At 46.9% G+C, this 26,686-nt stretch overlaps 1 long non-coding RNA gene across 1 annotated transcript; it reads left to right on the forward strand.

Moving 5' to 3' along the window:
- Positions 1-6,352: 6,352 nt before the first annotated feature.
- On the forward strand, positions 6,353-24,704 carry LOC128119360 (uncharacterized). Its single transcript, XR_008221514.1, has 3 exons — positions 6,353-6,884; positions 13,219-13,314; positions 24,186-24,704. It is a non-coding gene; the product is annotated as an uncharacterized LOC128119360 (long non-coding RNA).
- The last annotated feature ends 1,982 nt before the right edge of the window (positions 24,705-26,686 follow it).

Raw genomic sequence — 26,686 nt, forward strand, 5'->3', positions numbered from 1 at the left:
GATCAGCTACCTCACACTCCTGCCATAATGTCATCTCTGTACCCTCAAACTAAACAAAATAAGCCCACCTTTAAGTTGCTTTCATTAGGCATTTTGTCACAGTGATGAGAAAAGTAATACACCCCCCAAAAAATGAGGATTGGACGCAAGGCCCTTGTACATGCTGGGTAAGTGCTCCACCACTGGGCTCTATTCCCAGCCCATTTTATTTTGAATAGAGTCTTAGTTGCCCAGATTGGCCTTAAAGTTGTAATACTTCTGTGTTAGCTCCCCAAGCAGCTGGGATTGCAAATGTGAGCCCCCAGAACAGTATATATATTCATATGATTAGGTCATACCAGAACAGTATATATATATATATATATTCATATGATTAGGTCATACCAGAACAGTATATATACATTCATATGATTAGGTCATACCAGAACAGTATATATACATTCATATGACTAGGTCATACATATGTTGTATATATTCACATATGTGTGTATGTGTGTGTATACATGTCCATGCTGTATTATGATTACTAGTTAAATACCACTCTCCCCTGCTTCTCTAACACAACTAGGAGTTGAATCTGTGAACTCTTGTAATCTGAGGACTGAAAAACAGTGGAATCAATTAATGTTACCTGTAGCTACGATTCCAAGCAGTGGTTACTGGGAATACTTGTTCCTGTATTCTCTTATAAGGAAGCACTAGAATGTTACTCACCTGCTCACAGTTGCACATGGTCCTCCTGTTGGCCTCACAGGCCAGTAAGCAAGGCTTTATGGTTTGAATGTGACATGCCCCCCACAGGTTCACATTTGAACACGTGATCCCCAGATAATGGAGCTGTGGAAGGAGGTTGTGGAAGCTGTCTAGGAGGTGGACCTACCTCGATGAAATGGGCTTCTAGGGGACTGGTGTTGAGGGTGATAGGCTTTCCCTGTCTGCCCTGGTTCTCTGCTTTCTAACTATTATTGTAATATATCCAGACACCTCACTCCCAACACCACCACCCTGAAGTGAGCCACTGCCAACACCAAGCTTTCCCCTTCATGGTGGACTCTACCCTCGTACCCTGAGCCAAAGTAGATCCTTTTCCTTTGTTCTTGGCTAGATTTTTGGCCATGACAATGAGAAAAAGTAATGAACATAGCATCACTATTTCATTTTATAGTACAGAAAACGAAGTCTACCAGGCAGTAGATGCCAAGGGCTATCAGCCTGGAGTATTTAAGAGCTTCAAGGAATGGGAATGCTTGTCCTTCACCAGGTAAACCTGGTGGGGGTGAGGGTGAGTGAGACACTGAGTTTGGCAAGAGGGAGGGAGGGCTTGATGTTCACTTCAAGTCACCGAAACACTAGGGACCAATTGTGTCCCATGCCCTCCCTCAAGCAATAGGCGAGGGTCAGTGTGAGCTCTGAGGATCTCCAGTGGAAGTATGAGTCTGCTCTTGAGGCCAAAGTCCTTCATGTGGAAACTAGGTCTTTCAAGGATTCTCAGATACAAAGATAATGACTTCCGTGCCAATTTCCAGCAACTGGGTGTGTGGGTGACACTGCTCACTGGGCCAGTATGGTGGTCACATTGCTCACTGGGCCAATATGGTGGCCTGGACAGTCACACAGGATAGGGTGAGGATGTGTGTACCACCCACCCACCCCCACAGCAATTACAGCAAGGCTACTCCCACAAAGAGCCTATTCTTTTCAATGCTGGCCCTATGTATCTCTTATCACTCTTTTCGTTCACAAGATTTCTTTCCTTGGAGGATGTGATTTGGACAACAATCTCTCAACAACCCCTACACAGCCAAGACCTAGACAGAACAGTCTGTGGTGACACACACTCCTTCAGCAGTTCTCAGCCTCCGTCCCTTTTGTCAGGGAAGTCCTCCCACAAGCTCCTGGACCATAAGGCTCTGTCCTTATGTACGAGGTGTCATTGGGACTGACAGGGGCTAACAATGAGCAGATGCCCAGTCCCTCATCCTACTCTAGCTTGCTCACAGAATGCAAAGAAGGAGTTGAGTCTTCAGCAGCTGTTCCCTTCCATGGAGCATAGGACGGGCACGGCACCCAGACCCTGGCCAGCCTTTCCCTGAGTCCAGTGGAAGCTCCTGAAGACCTCCAGTATGATGTCCAGAACCTACCCAGCTTCTAGCCCGGCCTAGCCCTCCAAGACTAATCCTCACAGTTTCCTGTCTCAAAAAAAGTTAGCCCTCTTTTATGTGCCCTGAGGTTGTCCAGTAGAGGGGAGAAGACCTTTTGGTGTAGGGAACGGATGTGCCAGACAGCCCCCCAAAACCAGCTCAGGCTTGGCTCTGCCATGGTGAGATTGCTAACTATAACCAGCACACCCCCATATGTTGAGCCCCAACTATCAAATCCCTCAGCACACGCTGCATCTGGAGATGGCCTTTCCAGAGATTAAATGAGGTCATCAGGGGGCCCATAAACCAGTCAGACTAGTCAGAGGGAAGCCCATAGGAAGACGTAGGGAGAAGGTGGCAACTACCCCTAAGTTGAGGGGGCCCAGGAGAAGGCAGCCCCGCCGATAACATGGGCTCAGGCTTCCGTCGTCGATTCCGAATGACTGCTGGAGTCTCCCAGTCTTTGGCACTTCCTTGCAGCAACTGGGGCAAGCTAGCCCAGAGATCAAGATGTCCACTCAGGGGAAGGAAGCTGTCCATAAAATGTGGGCATCCCTGCAGACACTCTGTACCCACTGCTTCTGAAGGTTGCTGTGACCCTGTGGGGCTGGCAGGGCCCCTCTGCTCTCTGTCCACCAGGCTCTGTCTATGCTGAGGGTATAACCCAAGCTCCGCTACCATCACAGGTGGGCCAAGTCCATGAGGAGTCTGTGCCAGCCAGACTCGGATGGAGACAGCCTAGCCACTTTCAGACCTCTCCCATCTGAAAACTGCCAAGGTCTGTTTATGCCTCTTGTCCCTGACGTTCTAAAAGCAGCTAGGTAGCCATCTATCTGTCTAGACATCTGAAATCTATTATAGGAGAAGAGCAGCTGTTCTTGGAGCAACCTGGGGGTAAGAGCCAAGTTAAGTTCTTTTTGAATTATTAATTCATTAGATCCACTGTTACTGTTTCATTCTGAATCATTAAGGAAGATTGATGCTGCCTGAACTCTGACACAATCTTTTCTTTTAATGCACTTCCCACTCCTATCCATCTCTCAAAACCCATCTCTAAGGCTCATTCCCCACCACGGCTTCTTGTCACCCCTCCCAAACTCAGCAGAGCTCCCCTTCATTATTAGTGCTTCTCAATCTAATGATGGAGTCTCACAGACCAAACTCTTGTCCACCCTAGAACGGCCGTATTGAAGTCCCAGCTCCCAATCTGGTGATGTTTGAAGGTGTGTTTGGGAATTAAACGGGGTCAGTGAGTCTAGGAGCAGTAGTCCTCAACCTTCCTAATGCTGTGACCCTTTAGTACAGTTCCTCAGGCTGTGGCGACCCCCAACCATAAAGTTATTATGTTGCTACTTCATAACTGTAATTTTGCTACTGTTATGAATCATAATGCACACATCTCATATATAGGATATCTGATTGAGGATCACTGGTCTAGTTATCAGACAGGAGGGAGCGTCAATTGAGAAAATGCCTCCATAACGTCCACCTGTACACAAGCCTGTAGGGCATTTTCTTAGTTAGTGACTGATTCAGGAGGGCCCAGCCCATTGTGGGTTGAGTTACCCCTGGGCTGGTGGTCCTGGCTGCTATAATTAAGCGGGGTGAGGAAGCCATGAGGAACAGCCAGTAAGCAGCACTCCTCCGTGGCCTCTGCAATGGGTCTTGTCTCCAGGTTCCTGCCCTGTGTGCATTCCTCCTGTCCTCGATGATGAACAGTAATGTGAAAGTAAGTCTAAGGAAAATAAACCCGTTCCCCTCCCTATTGGCTTGTGGCCATGGTGTTTTATCACAGTAAGAGCAACCCTAATTAAGACAGAGGTTGGTACCAGGATAGTGGGGTATTGCTGACAGACCTGAATCACGTTATTTTGGGGAAGATTGTGGAAGGCGTTTGGAACTTCAAACTACAAAAGCCGTTGAGTGTTGAGAGCACAGTGAGCTGTTCTGTAGGACCTTAGAAGATAATAATGTTGAGAGCAGTACAAAAGATGAAGGCCTGACTTGGGAAGTTTCAGAAGGAAGCAAAGACTCCACTGGGCCATTTGTGTGAGGAATCTGTGGTGTCTGGTCATCTGTGGCTGAAGAGTCAGCTATGAGTAACAAGAGACTGGCACCATCCAAGTGCAACCTTTGCTTTACTGGGACAATTGATGCTGCTTAGCTGGAGCTGAGTAATTAGCCGTGATGAAGAAGAGACCAGTATCATTGAGGCAAAGTCTTCTGGGAAGTATTTCATGAGAGTCAGCACATGAAAGCTGAATGCCAGAGGTGGCCAAGGTTGTACCCAATGCTGGCAGCCGAACGTCGTTGTGTGAGAGCCACCCAGGTGGTACTGGTTTTGAAATCATGAAGGGTCATGGACAACAGCCGAGGTTTGGCACTGTGAGAACCCAGGAGAGGCTATGGGTGAAAATGCAATTCAATTGCAGCAGAAGACCCCAGCGTTTTGGAGATGCCAGTACCGTGAATGAGCACCAAGAGGAGCAGCAACTGTGGAGTGGAGCCTCCCAGAGCTTGGAAGACAAGCTGTGTGTGTGTGCTGCAGAGGGTGGAGCCGGAGAATGACCCAGGCCCTTTGGAGGAGTATGGAAGGCAGTAAGTGAATCCCAGGCATTAGACACTGAGTTACACAGTTGGGAGTTTGGTTTTGCTTTGATCTGATTGTGATTGTACCCTGGTTCTTCCCTCTTGAAGTAAGAAAGTATTTAATTTACTTTTGATTTTACAAGAGCCCAGAGATGAGAGACTGAATTTTAAGAGAGATTTTAGGCTTTAAAAAAGACTTTGGATTTTTAAGTAGACTGAATTTTAAAGGTTTTGAATTAAGACTGGTACTTCTAAAGTTTATTAAATGTTTTATATTGTGATATTTGTATTGATGTGTAGGATGAACAAGAAAGGGGATGAACAAGAAAGGAAAGGTTATGACTTAACAGTGATATGCTTGTGTGTCAAGTTGTCAAGGGGTCAGTTGTGCTGGCTTATTTTATGCCAGCTTGACACAAACCGTAGTTATCAGTTAACTAAGACAAGGAGTAAAGGGACTGCAGAACTCTGCACCCTGCAGGCTGGCATCTATGGAGTTACCTCACCTTGGTCCTGGATTCCAGCTTCCAGAGCTGTAAGGTATAGCTGTCTGTGGTGGAATTGCCCATCTGGCACTTTGTGACAATAGCTGAGCTGACTAGAACGCAGGTGATGTCACTCATCTTACAAAAGGGGCTCCTGGAGGAAGGGGCCTTTCAACTCTGCACTCAGCACCTGGTGAGATTTCCCTGGATGGAAAGCCCACATGGCGGGATTTCCCTGGGCATGAGCTGAGTTAGCAGGATGGGCAGGGTGACGCAGGAGAGACTCTCAAAACAATGAGGTCAGGCCTTTCTGACATGTCTCCTGTCGCCTGACCTGCCACTCTCCCCCAAAGTTCCAGAAACCAGCTTTCCTTTCTCCCAAAGGAGCCCAGAACCTGCAAGTGTCCTATCCCCTAGGTGTGCGGAAGGAGAGGATGTTGTGTGGGTCTTGTGAGTTCCCTCCATCTGACCTCGACTCGGTCACATTCCAATGTGGCTGTCCATCCCTCATCAAAATGTAACATAAACCCAGGGGATTTCCCCCACGGTCTTTGGGGCTTCGTTCTCTATGGCTCCAGCGTCCATAAATCTGTCATTAAGTACATTTATTATTCTTTTGTCTTGCCAATCTGTAATCTGCCTGTTGTAGGAATGCTGGTCAGGCCCTTTGTGTTGGGTGAGGAAGAGGCTCCCACCTGCCCACCCCTGTCTTTGTTTACGCTTGGGTAGGTGCAGTCTTTCACCTGAGAGGACCGCAAGGTGCCGGTCAGATCTCTCAGCCCCGTGCTTCCAGGCAGGTGGGAAGCACGTGCTTACTATCTCACAAGCAGACCATAATAGCTCCCAGGGAATCAGGCCTTGCTGTTCCTTTCCCTTATGCCTGGGCTTTCTGTTTGTCCTGGGATGGCGGCAGCCTGATGATACCAGTTACAAGCCTGTTCTGTGACAGATTCCCTCAGAGCCCAGGCCTGCCCTCCTGCCCATACTTTTGCCCCCAGTCAGAATTCGCAGGGACATGCACAGAAAGTCAGTTTCCCAGGGACGGTGAATGAAGTGACACTCCCCTACTCAGAGGACGAGCTGGTACTGAAGGATTTACAGCCAGCCCTAGTAAACAGGGTGAGTGAGCCTCTTTTGGCCATCTCTGGGGAAAGACCTCTTTGTGGATGCAGAAGCAGTAAACAGCTCTCACTTCCTGAGGGGGGAGAGCAGCCAATCGCACAAAGAGAAAGGGAAAGGCAAATCGGCTGGGGATTGCAAGCAAGGGAGCTGGAGAGAAGGGTCAGCGTGGTGGGTAGCACCAGGCAGCTCCATGAACGAGGGGCTGCCCTGGCTGCCAGAGCTTCCACTGGGGATTCTTTCTGGGACTACTCCAAGACCAGCTTTAGGGTTCAGGACGTTTGCCTCCTCCACCCTGTTCATTTTGTAATCCTGTTCTACATTTGGGCTTCGTTTGTTTTCTAGTTTCCCAGTTGAAGTGGGACACCAACCGGGGATTTGGCACCACCTAGTGGCCGGGAGGAGAAAAGTCGCCAGTTAAGTTTTTGAATAGCTCTGGATCCCAGTCCCGAAACAACAGCTTGAACACAAAGATGAAAATAATACAAAGCAGAACAGCGGACCCTGCGAGCCTCGCCACCATATTCACACCAATGAGCCTTCCCCTCTGGTAGGCACCTCTGTGGGGAAAGCGTTGCTGCTCCTACCCAGTCAGTTCTTTCTTTTCTAGTCTCTTTTAGTTGTTTGTTTGGTTAGGATTTTGTTATGTAAACCGGTTTCTGTGCTTCAGAAGTGCTGAGATTGGAGGCATGTGACACCATACCAAGTTTGGCCCATCCTTTTAAAGAAGCTGTGCGTAGTATTTGCTCTGTTTTCTCAGGAGGATTTGGACCATCCTGCACGCACGCACACACGCACACACGCACCACCCAGTCCTTAACTTTTCACGAGCTTTGCTCCTGATAGGAGAAACTCCCCAGGTCAGTGCACACATCCCTGGTAGCTAGGGAGGGATGGTGCCAACGGGCTTGCCCTTGGTAACCTGATCCTTGAGTCTCCTCGGTCCATCTGCTGAGACTGAGCCAACAGCTGAGAGCCATAGCCTTGCTTTTCTTCAAGTGTTCCGGGCAGAGGTGGTGGCTGACCCTGGGGATGAGGTCCCCTAGGGATGGGAAAGGGCCCTACTACCATATCATATGCATATGCACAAACTCACACATCAGTCTAGTTCTTTTAGTTCATATACAAAGGCTACCTTTTGGAGAACCCAAGATTACTCTACTTCTGAGGACGTATGGTGAGGGATTTTTTTACACACTTATTTTGTGTAAAAAGAGGTATCTATGCTATCTGACTGGGAACCAGACAAAAGAATCATAAGAATCATAAGAGACTAGCTAGGTGGACAGTTTCCAAGAACTGCAATAGAGGGGGCATTGCAGAGCCCAGCATTGAGTCCTGTGGTGTGTGGAGGTACAGAAGCCACAGACATGGAGGACACACCTCCCAGAAATTTATTCCCCTGGTGATCATCCTTTTGGCTCCGTGGAATGATAAAGATCACATGAAGCACGGTTTTAAGAAGGCCTTGGGGGAAGAAGTCTGTTATGGCATGTTGCCAGAAGGAGATGAAAGTCCCCTGCAAACGGGAAGTCCCATTCATCACCTCAACGAAACAAAGTGCGATTCTAGGGATTTCTATGAAAATGTGTTCACTCTCGCTATTAGTGTCTGAGGACAGTGTAACTCATTCAGAGAAGTTCCAGGAACTGGATGTTGATCTTAACTGGGAGCATTTTCCTATATAGGAAACTTATCTTTAGGCTCAGTTCAGGGACTCTTTCCCTGGGGAGACATAAAGAAATGTGCAGCCCCTCCTTAGAGGGTGCCCATGACAAACCGAAGTGCTGTTTTCACGAAGTCCAACTTGGGGAGCCAATGAGTTCACTGGCCTTACTTACAGAGCTGGGGGAGGCGTCACTAGCATGCATGGGTGACAGCAGCCACCCAGCACTGGACAGACTTGCCCCAGCGTGCCTGAGGACTTCCCATAGTTGGCTAGATGGGCTCTACCGGCTTCCGTTGAACGTCTACACTTTATTAACTCTAATGCCATGGAAAGGCTACAGGCAGTTAGGATGGAACTGCATACAAATAGTCTGGAGTGTGGGAGGAGTGGGTGCTCCCCATCCCTTCCTTCTATGATACATAGAATGTCAACAGTCCACAAGCCCCATCTTGGGGGGCGGGGGGTTCTCTTGGCAAGTGGTCCCATCTGCTCTGATGACGATGATGATGGCTGTAGTGCTCTACAACAAGGCCAGAAGCAGGAACTGTTTCTTTTTAACTTGTTTCTTTCTTTTTTATTTTCATTAAAAAAAAAACCCTCTTGAGATGTAACAAGAAAAGAGTGAAAGGAAATTTACAACTTGGGGAGCTGTTTGACTCCAAGATCTCCCCCGGGACAGGGTGGATGCACCGACTCTGTGGCTGTGTGTGGAATCGTTAGAGAATGCCCTTCCCGGGACTGGATGGGATGACTGAGGCACATTTTCCATCTGTGATGTCTGCGATGCTGTGAGAACAGTTCTCACTGGCCTCCGACCAGCCCCAAATCCATGTTTAGGTGACAGTTTTCTTCCACATGGAAAAACCCCAGTGAGTAGAGGAATCCCACCCTGGGACCCTGTACACCTCATGACTGTCAGATGTCTTTCCTAGTCTGTGTCCCTGAGGAGTTTATCCTCAAAATATGAAAATCGATATCATACAACTAGAATTTTCCCCAGTCATGGCCATCAGTGTGAGTTGGAATCCTTGTTCATGTGGCTCCTACCTGCTAATGGTTTCAGTCCTGTTGTTCAGAGAACAACAGAAATTTGCCTTTGCACAAGCAGTGTGCCATAGTCCAAGCACCTAGTTCTGTATACTGTGTACAAACTGAGATCTTAAGCCAGGCATGGTGCATATCTGCAATCACAACTCTTGGTGAATTCCAAAGCCAGACTGCGCTGTACAAGATCCTTTCTTTAAAAAAGCAGTGGAGGTCTGGGGAGACGACTTGGGAAGTAACATGCTTGTTGTGAAAGTGTAAGGGCAGAATCCAGCCCCCCAGAACTTACATGAAATCTGGGAGGGTGTGGTACCCTGCCTGAAATACCAGCAATGGGAGGCAGAAACAGACAATTCCCACAGCAAGCAGACTTGCCAGAGTGTGGAAATGGTGAGTTCTGGATTCAGTGAAAGATTCTTCCTCAGTCTACAAGGTAGAGAGCAATTGATAAAGATGCCCAGGATCAACCTTCACCTACACACACACACACACACACACACACACACACACACACACACACACACACACACTCACACACACACACTCACACACTCACTCCCTTACACACATTTGAACATTCATACACACATACAAAAACATCAAACACCTATGCAAAAAACACAAAACAAAACTCAAGCAAAAACAAAAGCAGTGACCTCAAGAAAGTTGATCTTTTCCAACCATTGTGTACTTGTACAAAATGAGACTGAAAAAAAAAAACCCTTAGAGTTGGGTGGGAAAATCTCAGTATATATATAATCTCAGAATATATATATAATCTCAGTATATATATAATCTCAGTATATGAGAGGGAACATAGGTTGACATATTGGTGACATCAAGGTTACAAAGAGAACACTGAAGTTGTAAGGACTGACTTTTAGAATATTTGTGAATATATGTCACATTATTTTTGCTTTAAAATTTTACATTTTGGTGTGTGTGTATGTGTGTTTTGTCTATATGTATGTATGTGCAGCACATGTGTCCCAGGTGACCACTGAGATCACAAGAGAGTGTTATATCCCTTGGAACTGGAGTTACAGGTGGTTGTGGGCCACTACGTCGGTGTTAGGAGACAAGCCCAGGTAGATACTCTGTAAGAGCAGCTGGTGTTCTAGACCACTTAGCCACCCCTCCAGCCCCTCCCTATGTATTCTTAACAGTGGGCCAGTGATAGGCAGCACTGTGTGTGTGTGCACAGTAAGTCAGTCAACTTGAGTGAAATCCCTGCAGCTTCTGATGTCTGTTACCTTTTCATGGGCAGGGGCCTCTGTGAGTCTTCCCCTGTGTTAAATGTTATGGACTGTATGTATGGGATAAGCAGGCACACTTGGGGTGGGATGGGATGGGGTGTGGTGGGGAGAGTGGGGTGGAATGATATGAACTGTGCCCTGTATATGGGGGAGAGCAGAACTCCTCCAATGAAAGCCTGGCATTCACACACAGCAGACAGATGCATGAGGCTACGTGGTTTGTGCCTCCATTGATGGATGGTAGTGAGCCACACCATCAGACTTTCACACTGTACAATATGGAAGCTGACCCTGGAGAGGCAGGTGCTCTTCAGGCAGGCTGCGTTCTGGGTGGTGTGGAACATCTGGCCCAATCCCACACACATCTGGCAGTAGTCTCTGGTCTCAAAAGTGAGACCCACCTCCTCTCCCCTAATACAAGACCCTTTAAGACTCAGATCAATACGTCTTGTGCCAGAACACCTATGTACGAGGTATTGAAGAAACCAGTTTTAAAATATCATGTTTATCATCTTGCCTAGGGAGGGAACAGAGGTTTGAAATTAGCGGAGCTAGACTGCAGGGAAGTTAGTGCCATGCGTTTTGGCCAGGGCTGACTTTGATGTCTCTAGCTGGCATTCCTTTGGCTTCTGCTTTCCAGGCATCTGCAGACACCGGACGCTCCCACAGGGCTGGGGTTCTGAGAACTGTGACTGCAGCTGACGGTCAGAGGTCATTGGAGAGAGACTACATCTCATTGCTCTTAGTTCCTTGTCTCGTGGCTGTGATGCAATGCTTAACAAAAGCTACTGTTCTTGTTTCATCATGTTGCTGTGAGAAAACACCCTGACGAGCGGCAACTCAGGGGGAGGAAGCAGCTTACTCCCACTTACAGGCCATAGCCTGTCATTGAGAGAAGTCCGGGTAGGAACTCACGCAGGAACTTGAGGCAGAAACCATGGTGGAACACTGCTTGCTGCCTCCCTCAAGCTCATCTTTCTACAGCTCAGGATCACCTGCCCGGGGAGTGGTACGGCTCACAGTGGGCTGGGCTCTCCTGTATCAATTAACAAAATAATTCCCCTCCCCTAAGACATGCCCAAAGGCCCATCGGATCTGGGCAGTGCCTCAACTGAGACTCTCTTCTCAGATGGCTCCCGACTGTGTCAAGTTGACAGTTCAACTAGGACATCAATGTAATAGGAAGGGTTTACTTTGGTTCATGATTTGAGTGATAGTCCATCGTGGCAGGGGAGTCACGGCGTCGGGAGTGTGAGGCAGCTGGTCCCATCGCATCTGCAGTGGGGAAGCACAGAGGGATGAATGTTGATACTCAGCCTGCACTATTCTTTCTATGTAAACCAAGGCTCCCAGCTCATGGTAGAGGGCCACCCACATTTGGGGTGGGTCTTCCTAAGTCTTTACTTCATTTAGAAGCTCCTCACAGATATGCCCAGAGGATGATTGTCTAGGTGCTTCTGGATCCTGTCAAGTTGACATTAATCATCAGAGGCTCTAAGTGGCCAACATCGAGAAGTCTCAGCTTTGAGAGTATGAGAGGGATTCTGAGTCGTGTCTGGGGAGGGGAGTGAGTGGCTGGTTGGAACAGTGGCTCCTACAGGGTCATGGATAGCTGCTGAGGAGCAATCCCTGGTGCACTGAGGTTTTATACTTTAAAAATCCAACTCCCTCTGCTTGGAGAGACAGCTCAGCAGTTAAGAGTGTGTTGTTCCTGCAGAGGATCTAGGTTCAATTCCCAGCACCCACAGGGCAGCTCACAACTGTCTATAGCTCTAGTTCCAGTAGTATAAATACATACATGCAGGTAACACACATATAAAATAAAATTAAATAGAAAAAATCTATCTCTCAGCTGCAGTTCATCCACATAACAAATATAGATCAGGGACAAGGATCAGAAAAAGGCAGAGGACACAATGCCATATGAGGACTGTGACTGGGAGCCAGGTATCCACAAGGCACCCTTTGTAGGCAGTGTTTAGAAGGTCAGAGGGACCAAGGAAAGACTCCTACTGTGTGTTTCCAGGAGAGTGTGGCCCTGCCAGCACCTTGACTTGGGACTTCTAGTCTCTAGAACTCTGAGACACTAAACACATTGTCTGAAGCAGTTTGTGATATGACATTTGGGCAGTCCTAGGGAAAGAACACAGATTTCTGGAAAGAACTCTTAATTTAGCAAAGTGATAAACTCAAGAACAAAATTAAGTGAAGTTAAGATCCTCTTAGGTCTAATGAACTATTACTTGTAACAAATTTGTTGGACCAAAGTGAAACCCACTGTCTGCCAAATGCCATTGATTGGATTTTCAGATGAAGTTTCTAAAAACATAAACACAGGAAAGCTATTCTTGCAGACCTAAATCTTTAAAGTAATAGTTTTTACACACACACAGTTTTCTGGATAGACTGGGAAGGTACCATTTGGTTTGTAAATAGGAGCCATTCACTTTTAAAATACCCAGGATGCCTTTAAACAGTTAGTAGGCTGATGATTTAAGATTATTACAAACAATAGTGGACGGATATAAATGCATCTACTGACGGTTTACTTCATCTAGAGGAAAAGGAAAAGAGGGAGGTCTGGTCAACATTTGAATTCTAATGTCTTTCTATGTCTCTCGATTAAGGTCTTTCTAAGTGCCAATCTCATGGGGAATATTAGTTATTAAGACTACCAAAGGCTGGCTGGGAGGAGCCAGACTTTGATGCCTTTAATCCCAGCACTAGGGATGCAGAAGCAGGTGGGTCTCTGAGTTCTAGGCTAACCTGGTGTACATGGTGTTGGCTGGCTTTCCTCCTTTCCCTGTTTCATTGTCTGGATCCCCAGCCTATGGGTCGGTGCCACCCACACTCAGGGTGGGTCTTCTCTCTTCCAGACACACACCCAAAGGTATGCTTTTCCCATTGTCTCTTAGGAGTTCCTCAAGCCAATCAAGTGGACCATCAGGACTGACCCTCACGAACAGTTAGTGGACTTCAAACTGGCAGAGAACAGAACACTTCATGGTCAGGTATGGACTTTCCTATGGAAGAGCCTTTGTCGCTTTATGACCATCATAATCTCCCCAAGGCACACCCATGTTGTAACACACCCCCATCTCCGGGCTCCTCCTTCCTCAGCCTTCCTGGTGCTGTGAGTGTTGAGATAGCGGGCCTATACCTCCCTATTCTTGTTAAGGTCAATGATGCTCCATTGTATGGACAGACTTGTGTGTAGCTTAAGCCATCCTTCCATGTTGGGCCTTCATTTGCACACAGAGTACCTGTTGAGTGTTTGTTTTCAAGGTCTGATTATTTATTTGGTACTCTTTTTTGTTTGTTTTTTGAGACAGGGTTTCTTTGTGTAACAGTCCTGGTTGTCCTGGAACTTGATTTGTAGACCGGGCTGGCCTCAAATTCACAGAGATCTGCCTGCCTCTGCCTCCCGAGTACTAGGATTAAAGACACATGCCGCTGCCACCGCCAGGCTATTTGTTGCTCTTAAAGGCTTATTTTTGACCTGACTCAGACTTGAAGTTCCCAGCGAGGACAGTCTATGTTGCTTGGCAGTCTGTTTCTGGTGGTTTTCTTTGGCTTCCTTCATTCTCTTGGCCCAAAGTTTAGCATATTCTGCAGCCTCCTCTTTATTTTTCTTAGTACATTGTTTCCTCAGAGCAATGGGTTGATGTTTGTGTTGCAGGACACATGGAGTAACAGGACACTGAATCTTGAGTGCTTTGGTTCTGAGCTTCCTACCTTCTTTAAGGGTTTTCTGAAATCTTACTGGTGAACATCATCTACTTAGAGAGATTGAAAAGCTTTCAGGTTCTGCTAGCTCTTTTGGGCCCCAACCAAAGAGATACATTAATACTTGTCAGTCCAGGAATATCATTTTCTCCTTTTTTCTTTTCTTTTCCTACAATAATCAAGTTGAGGACACTCAGATTGGCATCCACAATGCATCTTTGAAAAGACTTCGCTTCCTCTGTCCAGTTCTCCATGGTTTATAGCAAGAATGCCCCTCACTCACTGAACAGCAGATATATTCTGCCAGGGTCAAGACACCTTGCTTTATGTGAAAACCTTGTGATTCCCACCACAGATTGAACCATATAACCCTTCCATTCTTTATGCAGAGTATCAGCAGCTACTTTTGTGGCCATTTACTTCTCATGGAAAATATGAAGCTTATGGACATTGCCCACTTTAATGAGTTTCTGAGAGCTAATGGCTTGGAGGGAGATACTCAGCTTCACCTTGACACAGCCAAAGGCCTAGGAGCTGCCATGAAAACAAAATGCACTTGTGTGTTTCTGAAACCCTGACTAACTGAGCTCCAAGGGGCTCTGGGACATTTCACTCTCAGTTCTGCAGTAAGTTCCTCTCCTTCTTCTTCTTCTTCTTCTTCTTCTTCTTCTTCTTCTTCTTCTTCTTCTTCTTCTTCTTCTTCTTCTTCTTCTTCTTCTCCTCCTCCTCCTCCTCCTCCTCCTCCTCCTCCTCCTCCTCCTCCTCCTCCTCCTCTTTCTTCTTTCTTTTTTTTTTTATTTTAGAGACAGGATTTCTCTGTGTAACAGCCCTGACTGTTCCGAAACTCACTTTGGAGACCAGGCTGGCCTTGAACTCACAGAGCTCTGCCTGCCTCTGCCTCCTGAATGCTGGGATTAAAGACGTGTACCACCACTGTCTGGCTGTGCAGCAAGTTCTTATTCTAAAGCTGTCGTTTAGATGTGATGCCTTCAGCTGGGTGTGGTGGCACACATCTTTAATTCTAGCACTCTGGAAGAAGAGGCAGGGGGATCTCTTGAGTTTGAGGCCATCCTGGTCTACAAAGCAAGTTCCAGGACAGCCAGGGCTACATAGTGAGACCCTGTCTTGAAAAACAAATAAATAGCTGTCCTTGTCGACAGCCATACTACCCTGAAAATGCCTGATCTCAACAAACCAATAAACAACACACAGATAAATAGATGCAATGCCTTCATCCCTAAAAATTATTTTATCTCATGCAGCTAAAAAGAGAAGTCAAGGGAATGCTAACCACTGTTAAAGCCTGAGATCTCTTGGGTGGGTGTGACCAGGGTGGAGGCAGGGAGCATGAGGACACAGACCTACTAGCCTAGCCTAACCATTCACCGCATTATATCACTGTCCTTTATGTATCAAATGGGACGGGATGGGTTCAGCATTGTGCTTTAAGACCACTGTGGAGGGAGGCTCAGATGTTCAGACATGGGCCACTGCATTCCTGGGTTCCTTCTTGGGAGCTGGCCCAGGTCTTTCCCTTCAAGAGAAAGATCCCTGCTGGCCAGCACAGGTTGTGGCCGGATGGTGGTATCTTGGTTCCATTTGACTCTCCTGGAAGTTGCTTGCTTCTCCGGGCCAACCAGGAGAACCTCAGCACAGCATAGCGCAGGTGAAGGCCACTGCTCCTCCCCAGTCAGGTCTAGGGATGGGGCTGGGCTGGCAGTGGCCTCCAGGTCCCCCATTCTTTTTACTTGGCCTGGGATGGGGGTACGGCAGACGCCCACCAGTGGGCTGAGATTCTCAGGAAGCTTACTGGACAATGCAGCTTGCATTTCCTTTTCCTTAATTACCCCATTACTCCTGCATGACACTCCTGTGCCAGGCACAACTGCCCTTCCTGCTGTTTATGCCTTTCCCATATTTGTGTTTGAAGTGCCCCTCCTGCACAGTGCGTGGGAGGTGTGGAATTCCATGAGGGGCACTCCCACCTTTCTACACCCAGCCCCTCTACTCCACTAACCCCGAATATCCTCTGCACCGGCTCTAACAGTTACACACACAAACACATATTCATATAGTCACACTCAAACATACACTTAGACACAAATCTACACACTCAAACACCCTCAAACATAAACTCAAACACACATACACACACACACACACACACACACACACACACACACACACAAAATGCAGTAATACTGTCAGATTTAACACACTCAAACATTCAGACACATAGATGTATCCCTACATTAGCACACATCTGTATATTCAAACACCCCCAAACCCACTCACTCAAATATAGACACATATTACCACAGTCACACCCTCAAATACACCCATATCCAGACATTTAAGCACATTCACAGATCTCTACATATGTTCACACACTCAAACATGCCCTCCACTCCCATACATTTATACACACTGACACACAAACATACCTAAACTCACACTCTGACGTGTACGCACACTTGTACGCATACTCAGATACAGATCACAGAAATAACACCTATGTCACCAGCTATGGGGGTGTCCCTCAGACAAGTCAAGTGTCACATACATGGACCTTCTCCTCATAGCAATCTAAAGGGAATTTTTACACCCCGGTCACTTACACTCCCCTTCTGTGCCTGAGTTCCAGCATCTGCTCCTCTGGAGCACCAGCCCAGGCTCTGTGCTGAGCCACGCCCAATCACCTGTGTGCCTTACTTCCCAACTGCCCAGCATTCTGCTTCTGCTTTACCCAGAACAGGATCCTCTAAGGGAGCCCGCGTCTGCGGCGCCACCACCTTCCTCCCGTTCTCGAGAGGGCTCCGAGTGGGTCAGCTCCAGACACTTTGGCCAAACCACCTTGCAGAGAGGATCGGTGATACTGTGTGGTTAGACTGGATCACCTTCCCAGTCCACACAGGCCTTGGCTCATCTGCCACATTTGGTGCAGTAGCTCCCTTGTCTGTCATGACATTTCAGGGACCCACTCAAGACTGGTCTCCCATTGCCCAGCCACTCCTGTGTTTCATGTGGGGTTTTTCCTCTTCTTCCCAAACTCATTAGGCGCTTGGCCCATCCCTTGCTCCTCAAAGATCTCCAGGCCAGTGAACTCCAGCTTTAAATCTCCAGACCCAGTTTACCCCTGGAAGATCCCACTGCCCAATATGATGCAACATTATCACCCCACTCTAGTAGACATCCCACAAGGAATGCATTTGATACGTGAGAGGTGTTGCTAGTGACTTCTTAGGGATGTGCCGCCCAAGTCTTTCTGGCTCTGGGTGAAATAGTGTGTGGATGCACAAGGGATATCTTGTGTAGTGCTTTGTTAATCCCAGGTCGTGTGCTGCCTGTGAAAAGGCTAAGTGTACTGAGTCATTTATTTATCTGTTATCCCTTTTATCTTGGGGGTTCCCTAGGGTAGACACTGTCTTTGCATCTCCATGCCTTACCCCAGAACCTGAGATACAGCAGGCTTGGGATATGTCTACAGAGTGAGTATAGTGCTGTGCAGAGTGGGTGGCTGGAGCTGATCTGAGACCCAGAACTCTGGTTCTCTGTCTCCTGGGAGACAATAGCATCATCTGTGTTTTGAGAGTACAAGCTGGGGGATAAAGAGGAGCTGTGACCCTTGGCTACAGCTTAGAGCTTCCTTTATAGTCTTTGTCAACTGTATGGCCTGGTAGCATTTTGATCTATGCTTCCCAGTTGAGGAGTGAGCCATATTCATGGTTGTGGATGTGTTGCCCTTGGGACCACCAGATGTTTCAGTTTGGGGAGTCAGATTCCCAAATGAGTTTCAAAGGACTAGTGGAACATGGTGGGTACCAAGAGAAGATGCCGGGTACCTATGGAGAGGAGTGTAGCTGTGGGAACTGAAGGGTAGACAAATCTCTGGAGAAGTGAGTCACCAAATCTTGGTGGTAGGGGGGTAGAGCAGTGCTTGATTTCCAGAAGAAAGCAGGAGCCAGCAGTTAGGGGGAGCTGCATTTGCATGCCTTGTGATAGCAACCACTAGCTGAGGATGGTGGGTGAATCCCACAGGGGTATAAAGAAGAGTTTGTTATCTGTAAACTGGAAGACATTAAGACCAATTGTGGATTCCCTCAAGACAATGCTTTGTCTTTGATTTTGGGTATTTTTGTTTCATTATATACCCCAAGATGACCTCAAATCCATGATCCTCCTGCCTTAGGCTTCCAACAGTTGGGACAACTGGAAGTGTACCATCATGCATGCCCACATGAGATGTGTGTCTTGGGGAGCAAGCTTGCTAACTGAGCTATCGTTTCAATGACTAGTTCAATCAATGACAACCAGGGTGATTATGCCATTGACTGGCAGCCATGATTTGAGTCCAAGGCAGTTACATTTAGTAATTTAACCTTCTTTTCCCCAAACCCATAACCTACTAAAGCTTTAATTGTTCCTATCTCCTCTTTCCTTCCCCCAAGGGGACTGATGAACTCTCCACTTGGCTGGCGCCCACAGCCACCCACATCTTGACCCTGTAAGATTTTTCCTTGTATACCATCCCAGGCACGAAACTTGACCACGTGGTGTATTTTCACAGCTCCAATTTTCCATTTTCCACGCCAAGATGAACTAACAAAGCTTCCAAAACACTTCGCAGAGGCAGCAGCCACACAATGCTGCACCTACGGGCTTCTCAGGGGGACAGGATGCATATTGAGGTGCTGTTAAGGGGGAGAGGGCTGGAAACCCGAGTGTCTGGAGCAGTGTTAACACCTCCTTAAGATGCCTCCCCTGCGGAATCAGCTCCCAGTGATTGCTTCCTCTCTGCTCCTGGCACAGTGATACCTCCTCTCGGAGTTTTTCCAGTTGATGTCACATTTCCTAAGATCTGCCATCATCCCCCAACCCACCAGGGCTCCAGTTCTTAAGCTCTGTCAGGCAGAGATTTTATTTGGTTTTTGTGAGAAAAATCAAAGGCCTAGGTATGAATTGCTGGCAAAGCTCCCAGAGACCTAAGATCTTTGGAGGCTTTTTTAAAAAGTGAAGACATGCTGGAAAAAATTAAGCCCTGTAGGTAGCCACCCACCAATAGAGAGTATGAGCAACTGACTAGAGAAGAGAATGCTAAAATCTTTAGAAGGGATTGAGGACATGTTTGTATCTATCTTCTCCTGTGTGTGTGTGTGTGTGTGTGTGTGTGTGTGTGTGTGTGTGTGTGTGTGTGTATGCATACATGTGCATACTTGTGCATGTGGAGGCCAGGGGACAGCATGAGTTGTCATTTTTCTGGTGCCATTCATTTTTATTTTTTGGGACAGAGTCTCTCATTAGCTTAGAACTCATCAAGTACGTTAAGCTGCCTGGCCAGTGAGCAGGAAGGATCTGTATCTGCCTCTCAGTGCTGGGGACACAAGTATATGCCACCATTCTCCATTAAAAAAAAAAGTTCTGGAGATGGAACTCGGCTTCCTTGACCACCAAAGGAAGGGGTAGATTGGATGGCATTTGAGAATTCGAGCTCAAGGCCATCACTTTGCTGACCCTTGGCTCCCCCAGCTGTGGACCAAGGCTTCTCCTTAGCTCAGAGTAGTAGTGAAGATCAGGAAAACCATTCACAAATGCACAAGTTCTGTCTTGCATAAAGAGTCTGGCAGAAGGGACAGATGAAGATAAATTTCTCTCAGACAGGGCAGCCATTTTTGTGACCTGTACCCAGGGGCCTAGGAGCCTGTGGTGGCTGGAACTGGCACAGTGGCCATGCATCGAGTGACTGAGACACAGAGACTAGTAAAATGTCATTCCTGCCCTGGAGGAATCAGATACTAAAGGGGAAGAAGAGAATAGCACACAGGATGCTCTCTGTGGTAGTGTCCCCACAAGCTCAATCTTGCTTGATTTATTTTAAACTAAAAATTCACCGAGGGTTTAACATGGCAAACACCATCTTAGGTGCTTATGTAATCTCAAAACGACTCCCATGGACTGGCAGCAGGCCTACTGTGAGGAGGCAGAACCAGGGGAGCATCACCAGAGGTGGATGGACTAGCAGGAGGGTGTTTTACCTCCATCCCATTCTTCCTGGGGGTCAATGCTCAGTGTCATTTTTATTTCCCATACTGCTTTTCTAAGTGCTATCCAGTTTTTTTTTTCAAATGAGAACAGTGTCTTTAGAGATGAGAAACTATCTTAAACATTAAAAAGTATTCCAAAGACTGCATATGTAACAGCATTGTCACACGGCATGGCTCTCTCTAATGGCCACCTGTCATTTGGGTACAATGTGTCCTAGAATTGCTTTTCTCGTTTGTACCAGGATAGACATGGTTATTGACGGGAAAGAAAAAGGTTTATTTGGTGAGTCCCCAAGCAAAAGAGACTCCAGTGTAACTTGGTGAGTGTCCATCCCTCAGCCAGAGTTTTCTTTTATAAAAAGGTGCTACTCGTCTGTTGATGGACACCTAGGCTGACTCCTACTATTGTGAAAAGAACAGTGATAAACGTGGATGCATGTGGACCTCTTTAGAAGGTTGTAAAGTTCTTTACGGAGATGCCCAGGCATAGCATAGCTGGGTCATATGGTCGCTGTATATTTAGTTTTCTGGAGGGGCCTCCACACTCATTTCCACAGTGGCGGTGCCAGTTTACATCGTCATAATGTCTAAGGAGTCCTCTTTCCTATGCCCTTTGTCATTTGTTTTCTTGATTGTAGCCGTTCTGGCTGCAGCAGCACATATACACAACAGAATTTTATTCAGCCGTAAAGGAAAATGAAACTATGAAGTGTGCAGGAAAATGTATAGAACTGGAAGACATTATATTAAATGAGGTGCCCAGACGAGAAAGACACATTCTGTGTGTTCTCTCTCATAGGAGGATTTTACTTCATTAACTGTGCGTGGGAGGAAAGTTGGGTAAAGACTAGGAAACTGGAAGGGGGCCAGTGAGACTGGAAAAAAGAGGCTTTAAGGGAGGGCTGGGGAAGACAACAGAACAATGTGCAAGCGGGAAGACTGGGGGCAAAAGAGTGGAGCAGAGGAGGGGAGGCAAGCGATGCGAGAGGAGCAGAAGGGGAAACTCAACCAAGATACATGCGTACAAGAATCCCATAGGGAAATTTGTTACTTTTTAATTTTTAATTCAACAAATACCAAAAGGAAAACACAACAGAGAAGTGCTGCTGACCAGTGGTTTGAAAGTCTTGCTCTTCACTCTCGAGTGGACATTGCTGCATCTGGCCTGTCCTCTATAGGACAAAATCTCCAGAGAGTGGGGAGGACCTTGGACTTGGGATTGTAGCAGGAAAAGAATCTGATGTGGATGGCTAACTGCTGCTCTCTAGAAAGGGATCTTGGGACAGTTAAAGAAATTCATGAAACTATTCACCTGTAATAAATAATCAGTGCTCATACATTTGAAAATGTCTGTTGTTTGGTTCTTTCCCTTACTTGATTGGGGAGCAATGGGTCGCTCTAGGCAGCCTGCTTTCACAGTCACCACAGAGAGGAAATAAGATAGGAGATTCATCTTTTAGTGTGTTTTGGAACACCCAGAGTACAGTGAAAGTGGACCCATGCCTTGAGTTTTAGGAGATCAATGGCTAATTAACAGCCACCAGAGATTGTGAGGATCAAGGAGCTCGTGGACAAGCGCATCATCTTGAGTGGGATAGTAGAACCAAGAAAGATGCTGGGGAGGAAGTTTTTCAAGCTGAAAGGTGCAGTAAGGCTGGGGTGCTGCCAGGCTGGTGGGGAAAGGACTCCTTTCCCTCACTGATGGTCCTGGAGTACGGAAGCCATGTGCGGGAAGTGAGCATTTTTAACGGGATGAAGGAGATCAGGATTTGGGTTCCAAATGCATCATAATTGTGAAGACATTGGCATGTGTGCCGCCATCCTTGTGTTCAGCTTCCTCCACCTCCAAAGGGAGTGGGTGGATGGAATGACATCTGAGAGCTCTACCTCGTGAGTCAGGATTTTGTAAGAGAGGGGTAGAGAATAGGAGGGCAAGAGAAGAGAGGATTCAGAACTTGCATTTTCCTATGGGTAAAACACTGACAGATAGGTGCTCTGACCTCATCACAGGGAGCCTTGGTTCCTCTTCTTGTAAGGTGTGCCTATCTATCTAGCATGTGGCCTGGTATATCCATCTTGAGGAACTTCACATAGCTTTACTTTCCTGGACTGTGGGAGCCCGTTCTCGGGTTCCTCGTGGCTTTACCCAGCAGGTCCGCATAGAGGATGATTAGGACCACAGGCCTGAGTGCAGGTGTCTGAGATGGTCTGCACTTGGCTGTGCTGGGGGAGGAGGTCTTTTGCTCCACCCCTTGGCGTCTCTATAAAAACCCTGGAGCAGAGACAGTCGGGGCCCGTTGGAATAGGTTCCAGGCCCTCTCGAGCCTATCCTTTATTTTCTATCTGTTCATCTCCGCGATATTCTCTGCAATAAATCCTTCTATCTAATATTTCCTGCTGCTCGCACTCAAGAAAACTCTGGGGAACTGTGGGGGTGGTTGGGTAAACGCCCCACACTGGACTGGCTCTTAACATGCTAGAAATGCCCCTTAACTTGGACTCAGCATTATTAAAGACAAACAACTGACATCTTGTGACTGCAGATCTATAGGATGGTATGATGCAAAAATTTTTTGGCTTGATAATGTGGAAAAGCTACCCTGGTTTTGACTCCTGGTTTAGTATTCAGCAAGTTATACCCATGCTTTATTTATACCCAATGCTTTATTGTTGGTGTTACATGATTTTGCCCAACTATAGGCTAATGCATTTTGAGTACATTAAGGCAGGCTGGGCTTAGCTGTGATGGTTAGCAACACATTTCAACTTGCAATGTCTTCACTTACAATGGACTTGGAGGATTGTAACCCCACCACAAGCTGAGGGGAATTGGTGCTTCACTGCAGATGCATGAAAAAATTACTTACGGTGGCACAGACACGGTCCTGCAGGTGTGAATGTGTCCTCTCCACATTCAGTCAGAATGTGAGAGTGATGAGAAGTGAGGCCTTGAAGAAGTGATTAGACCAGGAGAGAGCTCCTTCATCAGTATATAAAGGCTCTTATTAAAGACCCTTCTGCCAGGAGAAACAGGTGCATTGTTATGGAGAAACATGGGTGAGACTGGAGTGGGAGGATTAATGGGGAGGGGGATGCAAGAGAGGGGTAAGGGAGGAGATATGGGCCCATTTGAGGGGCCGTAGGGAAACCTGCCACTGTAGAAGCTTCTTAAAATATAAACATATATGAAAGGAATTTAAATGGAATATCCAAATCATGGGGGAGACAATGCCCCAACTAGGCGTCTTATGCCACCAAGTGAAACCCAGTGCCAGGAATGGGTTATATCTTGTTGAGTTGCTGGCCAAAGGGGCCCCACGGAAACCCTCAAATATCTCAGGCTATCACCAAGGCTGTTGGTTGTGCTCCACAAACTGACAGTAAGGCCCTATTTCTGAAGACAATACATATCTCATTGAATAAGAAAAAGATGAATTGGTGCCTATCTAGAGCCTCTACCCCTACTAACTGGTGTTCATGATACTGGAGAGTACTCTACATGCTGCCACAGGAGAAAGATAATCATCAGCTCCACTACAAAAACCTGCCTGTGAGAGATGCTGTTTGCAGTAGTGGTACAAATGTTGTGGAAGTAACCAACCACTCTCTGATTGGTTTTAAAGCCCATTCCACAAGATGCATCCCATGCCTGATACTGCTCTTATGGCCAAGAACCTGAGACTGGATAGGCCATAGACCTAGGGGAAAACCAACTATTATTGTTCTAAAGCAGCAACTCTCAACCTGTGGGTCACAACCTCCTTGAGGGGGGTCACATATCAGATATTTACATTACGGTCCATAACAGTAGCAAAATTACAGTTATGAAGTAGCAAGGAAATAATTTTATGATTGGGGGCATTATCATAACATAAGGAATTGTATTAAAGACCCACAGCGTTAGAATGGTTGAAAACCACTGTAATCTAAAAGAACATAGCAATAAAATGACTACCAATGACATTATGCCATGCCCATAGATCAGTGCCTCACTTATCTGTCGCCAGATTAAGAATATGGGAACACAGAGACCCACAGTTGGACAATGTACAGAATGAGAGACATTGGAACACATAGTCCTAAATGGGATGTTTTTATCAAATCTCTCCCATCAGGATTCAGGGATCTATGTAGAAGAGGCTGCAGAAAGATTTGAAGAGCCAGAGATGATGGATGACTCCAAAGCAACAGTGTCTTCCAAACAGAGCAAGACTAATGCACATATGAACTCACATTGACTGTGGCAGCATGCACAGGACCTACACGGGTTCAAGTCGGACAGGGTCCCAGTGCTGAGAGGGGAAAGTGGACAAGGTCACTCCTAACCAAGAAGCTATCTGCATTGACACCTACTGGTAAAGGAAAAATTAGTTTTCTCCAATGGAATCTCTCTGCGGATATCAACCACACCTCAGGCAGGCCCCATGCCCAGGAGTAGCTGGCCAACACAAAACAATCTCAATGCTATTTTTGTAGACTTTTTGTGTCATATTGCTTTGCTTGGTCATTTGTTTTGGTGTTGGTGGTCTTTTGCTTGTTGGTTTCTACTTTTGTGTTTTTGTGTGTGGGTATGCTTGTTTCTTATTGTTTTCAATCTATTTATTTATTAAGGAAAGTAAGAGAAAGAGTGTGGAGTTTGGTGTGTAGGGACATGGGGAGGGTCTGGAAAGAGTCTGGGGGAGAGGAAAAGCATGATCAGAATATACTGATGAAAACAATTTTTCAAATAAACTGTTTCCATAAAAAAATTAAATAAAGACCCTTCCACCTTAGGCCACCTCTGCTTTGTGAAGACAGCACTTGTCCCCTCCAGAGTGTGACTGTCCTGGCAGGAAGAAAGATATTCCGAACAGACACTTGGGTCTTTTCCGTGATCACGCTATTAAAGCAGTAGACCCCAAGGAATGGGAGCTTTCCCAGGACTCTCATGCTGGGAGAAGAAAAGTGTGGGACCCTGGTGGGACCCCAGAAAGAGATTTCATTCGCTTCAGACCACTCGGCAGGAGTGACGGGGGCAGAGACAACTGCAGGTTAATGATGGGAAGGACCCCCATTTCACTTATGCATGCCTCTAGCCTTCTATTTAAACCCAAATATCCTGTCAGGAACCCCAAGATGGGCTGCGGGGGTGGGGGTGGGGGTGGGATTGTGTCACTGGAGCACTGTGTCCTCTCCCAGTGTGGTCACACTGAATAAATCCCCTTTCTCTGCTCTTCACTGTTCCTTGTTTCCTTAATTGGTCTATTGAGGGTGAATGGCTGAGCCCAGCTTGTTAGGGCTGCCAGGGTCCAGGCTCTGACCCTAACAACTTCAGTAACAAGATGACCCAGTCCTCATCAGACACTGTATCTTGCTGGCATTTTGACCTTGACCTTTCCAGCTTCCAGAACTATGAGAGAGAGAGAGAAAAAAACGCTCTGTTCTTTGTCAGGCTCCTAGTCTGTGGCGGTCTGTGATAGCAGCCTGGAGGACTGGGCTGTGAGGATAGGGGTAAGGCAGTTGCGGCCCTGGTTCCCAAGAGCTCACGTTTCAGTGATTCGCTATCCCCCTGCCATAAGTGGTCAAACACCAGAGTGTTTGGAATCAGGAACATCTTTTAAAAGATAGGTTCGCTTTCAGCATGGAGAGCTCGGCTAGCCAGCTGGACTCTGGCCGCTTCTCTGCTCTAACTCAAAGGCGAAGCTGGTTTCTATTTTGATCATGCTCAGAGATTCCAGGCACGTTGACTCTGACCTGTGCCTCCCACATTCTGGGCAATGTTCTCAAGTGAAGCCCTGGCAGAGACTGGAGGGGTTCACAGAGGTCTAGAATATCCGGGTCATCTAAGGACAATGATGCCGAGTTCGGCCTGAGTCATCAGTTTTCTTGAAGAAAGTCAATAATAGTTCATCCCCTTGTCTCTAGCTCTGCAGGGACTATCTAGATGTTTCAGCGTTCTTTGTCTAGAAAACAGAAGCATGTACTTTGTGTAGCATTCAACAAGCTAAGCCCCAAATAGGACAATTGGTTAAAAGCACAAGAGAGTGTGTCTTGGTCCACTCAGGTGCCGTGACAGAGGGTAGATTGGGATGCTTGTCAACAACAGGGAAACTTAAGGTCAAGGTCGTTCAGATCCAGCCATGGCCTGCTGAGGACCTGCACCATGGTACAGTATTCGCATGAGATGGGAGAGACAAGGAAGCTCTCTAAGCCTTTTATAAGGGTCCTAAGCCTGTTCACAAGAGTCCCACTCTAATGATGTAATCATCTCCCAAGGCCCAGATACCCAAGGACGGCACACTGGGAGTAGGAATTTAAATGGGGGAGGGCTGGAGAGATGGCTCGGAAGTTAAGAGCACTGACTGCTCTTCCAGAGGACCTGGGTTCAATTCCCAGCACCCACATGGCAGCTCACAACTGTCTGTAACTCCAGTTCCAGGGGACTGGACACCCATGGCAAAACACCAATGTACATAAAATAAAAATAAAAGAATTACAATGAAGGGATTTTGGGAGGATCACAAAATTCAGTCCAACACATGGGGAAATGAGTCAGGCTCACTGGACTCAGAGGTTACCTTCCCAGCAGGGCTTATTTGTGACAAGCATTATAGGGACTGGTAGGCTGTAAGTCTAC

The sequence above is a fragment of the Peromyscus californicus genome, unplaced genomic scaffold (assembly GCF_007827085.1).
Source record: "Peromyscus californicus insignis strain IS unplaced genomic scaffold, ASM782708v3 Scaffold_23__1_contigs__length_62951481, whole genome shotgun sequence".
NCBI classification, from domain to species: Eukaryota; Metazoa; Chordata; class Mammalia; order Rodentia; family Cricetidae; genus Peromyscus; species Peromyscus californicus.